Source organism: Meleagris gallopavo, chromosome 1 (genome assembly GCF_000146605.3).
Source record: "Meleagris gallopavo isolate NT-WF06-2002-E0010 breed Aviagen turkey brand Nicholas breeding stock chromosome 1, Turkey_5.1, whole genome shotgun sequence".
Classification (NCBI taxonomy): Eukaryota; Metazoa; Chordata; class Aves; order Galliformes; family Phasianidae; genus Meleagris; species Meleagris gallopavo.
The window spans coordinates 35,692,135-35,699,404 of record NC_015011.2 but is presented as its reverse complement, the minus strand read 5'-3'; the positions used below and the strand labels follow the sequence as shown (position 1 = coordinate 35,699,404).

Below are 7,270 nucleotides of genomic sequence, written 5' to 3'. Positions count from 1 at the left end.
TTTTTCTCAAGCTGTATCTAACTGTCCATTCAAAGTTTGCCTTACTATAGCCATAGAGAATCACCATCAGACATGATGCAGCTTTTTAAGAACCATGAGGCATAAGCAGTATGGCACTAAGGCAAGTCAAATCGTCTGGGTCCTTCCACTAACCAAATTTATATGGTTTTCTGAACCACACCTTCTGATTGTAAATAAGTCATTGCAACAGGTCTGTGAGTGAGACAGTCTGTCATGTTTTCACATGCATTTGTCTGTTCTTACATGCACAGGAAAGCATATGACAAATTTGAACCTCAAATAACAAGTGGTATCAAATCTTGCTCAAGAAAGACTGAAAAAATGTGAAAAAGCATGACATTGGAAAGATACATTGTGATGGATGAATCACTGTGACTGTTTTCTCAGTTGTACAGTTTCTTCATCACTGCAGCAGAGTAACCGGTAACCAGTCATTCAGTTTAACAGCAAATATTGAAGCCAAATACTAAAATAATTTGCACATATTTATAGCACAGTGGTAAGTCCAGAAAGTGCCATATCTGGTGGTGTTTGTCAGTGGGATTTGGAGGAAGCTCTGCAAATTATTTCTCACTTAATGCAACAAAAGTTCCATATTTCAGTAGAAAGTCAATACATCCACATCTGTGAGGAAGTTAACTCCAGTTCATAGAGAGTTGCAGAGTTTTTTCCCTAACATTTTTAAAACATAAAACCCTTGAATATGTGGGTGTGTGGAGATGTATGATGTATTTCTATGTCCTGTACGTGCTGTGGAGATCTGCATTCTTCTTTGGGTAAAGATGAGAGTTGATATATACCATGTGCATGCATAGAGTCATTTCTTAATTTAGCAACTCATACAGAAATTCTGTCCAATTCTTTTCATCCTTCCTTCTTTCACTGTGTCTGTGTGGCAAACACCCTGGGGTTCCTGTGGTTTTTGAAGTGTATTTGCATGATACTGTATAAAGAGCGAATACATTGTTTTGCAGTTGTTTGAAGGAGGTCACAATAATGGATTTTTCTTCTTCTTTTTTTTTCCTTTCTTTTTCTTTTCTTTTTCTTTTTTTTCTCCTTTTCATTGGTAGTTTTAAGAGTCATTTGAGGATCAGCAGTTTTACATCTAAGAAGCACCTAATTGTGACAAATTAACAAGAGACTTTAGATGTGGTCTAATGCCTGGTGTTCCTGCAAATCCCTCTCTAAAAGGAAAAGTTACATTATTTTTTATTTTTATCTAAGTGTTTGGCTCCTGAGCTGTAAGCACAGAAAAAGAGGATTTCTTTGCAGAAAGGGAGGCGAAGTATTTTTTGGTCACAAATAAGACCAAAATTTTTCAGACATTCTATATCACTGTGATAATAGTGCTTTTCCCATTCTTGAACTGGTCTTTAGAACAGTCAAACAGGAAATACTCCACAGGATTTTATTTTTTAAAAAGTTTTGGAAAACTGTTGGTATATTGTCTAGTGCAAAAGTAAGCAACAAAGCTTTATAGTACATAGTTAATTGGAGCAAGTGTTGAAGAGTCCATCTTTCTGTGGTCCCTATACCTCATTTTCACTTTGATAAGTTTAACCATTATGACAAACTGATAGGACACATTACCCACCTCTTAACTCTTCTGTGTTAATGTAGTCCCATCTACAGTAACTCAGAATGACATAAAGAGTGGGAAAGATTAAAGCATATGTCTATCCCTCTAACAGATACACAAAGGCTCCACCAGAGTCTACCAGTGAGGCAGGAAAAATGGAGTGCTTACATAGATGAGCAAGAAGTGTTGTTTCTTCTTAATGGCTGCCACCTGTGCAGTGCCTCTGCTGCAGCTGGAGGAAGGGGACTGCAGCAGTGCAGTCAGAAGGAAGGAAAAATGTAGCTGTGCGCCTGCAGCTGCTGAAGACTTAAGGAGCCTTATGAAGAGAAACATGGAGTAAAGGGAAGAAGACTGATTACAGCCCAGGTATTTATAGGAAGACAAGAATGGATGAGTTAGAGGAGCCTTGTGTTTGAAAGAAGAATATTGGGACATTCAGAACTAAGAGGCAATTTGGAATGGGAGTCACAAGGAAGTCATTACAAAGAAGAACTGGGAAAGTGCCTCACAAAGGACTTGCAAGGGAAAGAGGTAAAAAGGCTTGGAATCTGTAGTCATTATGAAGTACACAACCATCAATTTTCTGTGGCCTTTCTACAAACTGTGCCCGTGATAGTGTTAATAGTCTGTTAATTGCTATATATTTGCATTAAACGTTTTTGAAAGATGGAGATATATTTCTGGATTGAATGTTAGAATCAGAGTCTTATATAATATTAATGTGTTTTTAACATGCCTTAGGTTGCTTCTCTTCTGCTCCTTGGCAGGGCTGATGAGCTGACTGTAGGGTAGGCATGGCTGTTTTGAGTTGTGTTTCCCTTTGAGGCAATCAGCTTACTTGAACTACCTTTCTATTTATAAACCCTGCTTAATGGAGTGTCAGCATGGACCCATAACATGCAACGTCTCTATAAAAGCATGGAACAGGATGTTATATCACTGAATTTCCTCTGTCACTTTTGAAACCAAAGGGGTTCCTGAGTGGCACTTGCCAACTCTGGCTTTAAGCTGAGAAAACTTCATTAACGTCCACTGATTGTGCAGGGAACCTTAGAGCCTCTTACAAGGCTTTCAGTGCTGGATATTTCTGAGACTACTGTCATTAGCACTGAAATGTCCAAAGCATGGCTGTTGCAGGACTTTTTAAAAAAGAAGCATTTGAAAGAAGTTCAAATTTATAGTCTATGGATCTGGTTCAGACCTTGGTTAAGTTCTTGTAAATCCTGAGTAAAGTTCATTTTGCAGTAGTAGCTGAAAGGGCAAGATTCAGGGCAATACAGTGTTAGTATGGTTTCACGGAAGCCAATGCATTTATTTCTGTTAATAAATCAGGCCTCTAAGCATTTGGCTACTTTTCTTTAGTAATTAATGGAGATAGTAGATGAGGAGAGAGTGTTCATACCACCCAAATTTAATCTCCTAGGCATCTCTCTGAAGCTGATTAAGAGCTATAGATTCTTCCAGAAGGTAGTTCAAAGCACTTATATTAATTATTTTATGTATTTGTGGATAGTTAAACCAAGGTTGCCAAGAAAAAGCAAGCTTGCATTGATTGTGATTAAAGTTAACATTACAGTAGAGCAGAGCTCTGAGATGTTATACTCAGGAGAGAGGAAACTTTGAGAAATAAGGGCTAATATAAAAAAAACTCAGGCTTAGTATTCTGATTACGTACATATTTTTGTCTGCATTTGGCTCAAAGCATGGGCCCCTGAGATAGGTGAAATTGAAGGTTGAAAGAAAATCAGTACTAATAATTTTGGTCTAATGCAACTTGGAATCTATCAGAAGGAGCAGTGGAATAGGAAGCGGCCTTTGGTCAAGTTTAATTTTTCTCTGACATATTTCTGTGAACTATGGTAAAAACAGATGGAATCTAAAATATACTAAGTGGAAGAAAATGACAAAAGGAGAAAGCAATGCATTGTACTGAAAAATAATTACTTTAAGTTTGACCACTTGGAATGTGTTTCAAAAGCACCAAGTCAATTGCATTTTATTTCTACGTTTTCATTTCCATGATACATTTTCCTTTTCAGGAAACACATCTTCATCTGTACAACAAATATGCGCTTAATGCATTTTATATTAAGAACAATAATGTTTAATGTTGAATTTTAGCAAATGTTATTATGGAAAGAAGTCATAAGTACCAGGTCTGTTGGCTGATTATTTTAGGGAGTGTTTCTTTGAAAATGGAAATTTAACACAACTGAAATGACTTGGGAAGAGAGGAAGGCTTCATAAAGGGTGCTGTGTTGTTTGTGGGTGGCCATACTGAATTCAGACACCCACTTTTGCTTCAGATTTTATATCTTCTCAACAACTTGCAGCCTGACCCATTCCTTTGTAGCAGAGAGCAAAAATTTACATCTTCCGTGCAGTGTTAGAGGCTTGGGATACATTGTCAGATTATACATTATGTTATGAATATGCCTGTATACTTATATTCAATTTTTTTTTAGGTCACGAGCATATCATTCACAGATTAATTTGAGTCAAATCAGATACTACTACTCTTTAGTAATGTTCCTTTGTACCCCAAATCTTCAGAACAGTGTATTTCTGTGTATTTATATTATCAAAATGCAACTGTTCATTTTTGAGGCACTAGTATTTTTTGCTGTCTTCACCTTGCAGGACTGAGTTATTAATTCAGAACAACTTAAAAACAATTCGAGACATTAGACTAACTGTGGTAATCAAAAAGAGATAATCTATGCTACACTTTAATTCAGAGTTTTAGTAGTTAGAATTTTCTCCAATTTTACTGGTGCCCAGCAGCCTATCGGCAATGTTTTTCCCAATGCATTTTTAAGAGATTTTTTTTTTTCTTCAAATAGTAAGAATTCCTTCTGTTTCTTGGGAATTTTAGATCTGAAAGAAATTATTCAGTTAATTTCAACACGAATTTATTCTGAGGTGCAAAAATTTGAAATAATCTGGTAGTAAGCTATTTTGGCTCTTACTATTTATATATGTTGATAGATACAAGAGAATGTCTTACCAAGTGCATAGATATTTCTCAAATGCAACTGCTTATTTACTATGATCTGTCCAGATAATAGATGCTTTTGTAGCATTTATTATGCAAGACTATTCAATTTCTGTCTCACCACATCACCAGAGTAAAATCCAAAGCTTAGAATTACCTTCAGGTGAATGGCAGAGAAAATCCTGCAAAACATTTACCTAACATGGAAAATATAGTACCTTTTATTAATACTTTCATACAAAGAGTAATTAACATGACTTATGATAGAGCTATTAAGAAAAGCATATTACAGAAAGACACTGAAGTAACAAACAACTCTCTGGAAGAATTACACGTAGATATTATAAATACACTTCTTGTGTGCTACAAAACTTTTTTGGGACCTGCTTGTGTGTACAAAGTCACTGTATGTTTGCAAGGCTGGAGCCTAAAGTGGTAAGTAAAGTGAAGAAGATGAAGATGTTATTTTGACTTTTGAAAAAGTAGTGACAGACAAAAAGGCATATGAGGCCAAGGGTTAATTAAAAGATTCCAACCATATCTATAAGTTGATCTGTGAAGAAGTTGAATAGATTCCCATACAATTGTATATTCATAGCAAATAACTTCTTACTACTGATTACAGGAAGCCGGGAATTTTATTTGTTGTTTTGCCAAAAGCACACACGCACACAAGAGAGAGATTTCTGCTCAAATTAGAAGTAATTTGGCTACCACCTCTAACCAACGCTCCCGTTTTCATGCAGAAGCCATAAGCTCCTTATTTTAGGGATTTCAGTGAGACCAGACCAAGTTAAAAACGTGGGCCCCCTCTGCTGGCTGCTGCTGGTGTTCTGAACCTTTCTCTAGAATACAACTTCAAACAACGCAATTGAGAACAAATGAGTTGCAGTTTATTTAAACAATTAAATTCTGAGAGACTAAAGGAGATGGAAGAGTAGAGAAGAGAGGATGCAGTATAACAACCCTTGTGTAAAACTCAGCAGAAAATGAATATCCCATCTGTAACTTACTTTTAGCCATTCCCGTACTCTCAAGCATAATTTACGTCAAGATCCTTTGATTTCTTTTCAGATCTCAACTGGATAAGCCCATAAGCAACTTGAGCTGAAATTGGTCCTGCCATGAGCTGAAGATTGAATGAGATCTCTTCTGTGAGCTTTTCCTCTATCCAACATACAGTGTTGCATATTTCAATACTAAACGTGTAGTATATGAAAGGAACATTAAAGTTATGAAAAAGAGTTTGTATAATGCAGCCTTTAACACAGTGTTCATCTTGAATGGTCTTTTATATTCCAAAGTAGAAAATGTCATTCTGTTTGTGCAAAGAGAGTGTCCCAGATCCACTTCCTGCACTTCAACTCTGCTTAACAGCAGGCCTTAGCAAGGAGAGAGAAGTATAATACAGGTGCAGAGTACAGGGCTGCAGATTGGTGAGTTCCTCAGTCATTAGTGAAAATGCTTTCCCGTTCCCTGCACCAACTGATTAATAAAGCTGGGGAAAATCACATACAGCTTGTTTAGAAAAGAATCCTAGACTCTGAATTTTAGACTGAGGGTTCATCTGGTAGTCTCCAACATGCCTGTACAATGAGGAAAAGACACACAGACTGTATGAATGTAAAGGAATATTTTTAACACCCTGTGTTGTGACCAACCATTACCACAGAGCTGCTTTCCACAACCATTCACTGCACAGGAGTGAAAATATATGAATGCGAGCTCACCATCCTTCCTCAAAGTACTGAACAACAGTACACAGGTTATATGAAAGTTTACATTGCCATAAGGAAGCAGGGAAACACATACAGTATTCACAAGAGAGAGAGGCTTCTTTAGAAGATGATTCAGAGCAAAAGCCATGCTCTAGATGCTCTTGTATTTTTTTTTTTTTTTTCTTTTTTCTTCCCTTAGTACAGTTTTTCTTCTATCAACAGTAAAGGTAGTCTAGCAAGTCTGTTCTTTGAAGACTAGACTTAGCTTCTGTGAATACTTCTTTCCCTTTTTTTACTCAGGAGTCCAATGTGATTTTCTTGGTTCTTCAGGCCATGGATGAAAATGGATTTCGGTTCTTATCTGATGAGTTTGAATTAGGTATGAAAAAGTAGTGAGATCAGCTTACTACAACAGATTCCATTTCATCCTGCCATGAATGTATCAGATGAAAAGTCTGAGCCTGTGTTGTGATTTCATTTAAAGCTAAGCCTCAAAAGAAGGACAATGCTTTTTCTATTAATCTTCAGGAAAGCTGTCTTCATAAATATGCTATCAGAATTATTATGAAATGTATTTCAAAGTTCTTGCTTTTTTGTTTGTTTGTTTGTTTTTGTGTTTTATTTTGTTTTAATGACTAAAGCCTAACCCACAAAGGTCAATTCTGAAGGAACAGTTTGAAATCTTTAAGAAACAGGGTGACAAATTCAATTCCCTGTTAGCAGTGATGTACTCAGCTATAATGTAAGTAACAGGATGATGAAGGGGATACAACACATCCTGGCAGTTTTATGGCAATAGTCCTCATGACTAGTTAGTTTTCACTGGTCAAAGTACTCAATTCACTAGACAAATTTTAAGGAAATAGAAAAATATCGTAATTGGAAGGTACAAAGATAAGCTGGAAAAATCTCGTGTGATCCTTAATATGTTGCCGGTCTGTTTTACCAGAAGGAATT

At 36.4% G+C, this 7,270-nt stretch overlaps 1 long non-coding RNA gene across 1 annotated transcript; it reads left to right on the top strand.

The window, feature by feature from the left end:
* The first annotated feature begins 7 nt into the window (after positions 1-7).
* Positions 8-5,839, top strand: LOC109366291. Its single transcript, XR_002112547.1, has 2 exons — positions 8-2,131; positions 5,670-5,839. It is a non-coding gene; the product is annotated as an uncharacterized LOC109366291 (long non-coding RNA).
* Positions 5,840-7,270: the final 1,431 nt, after the last annotated feature.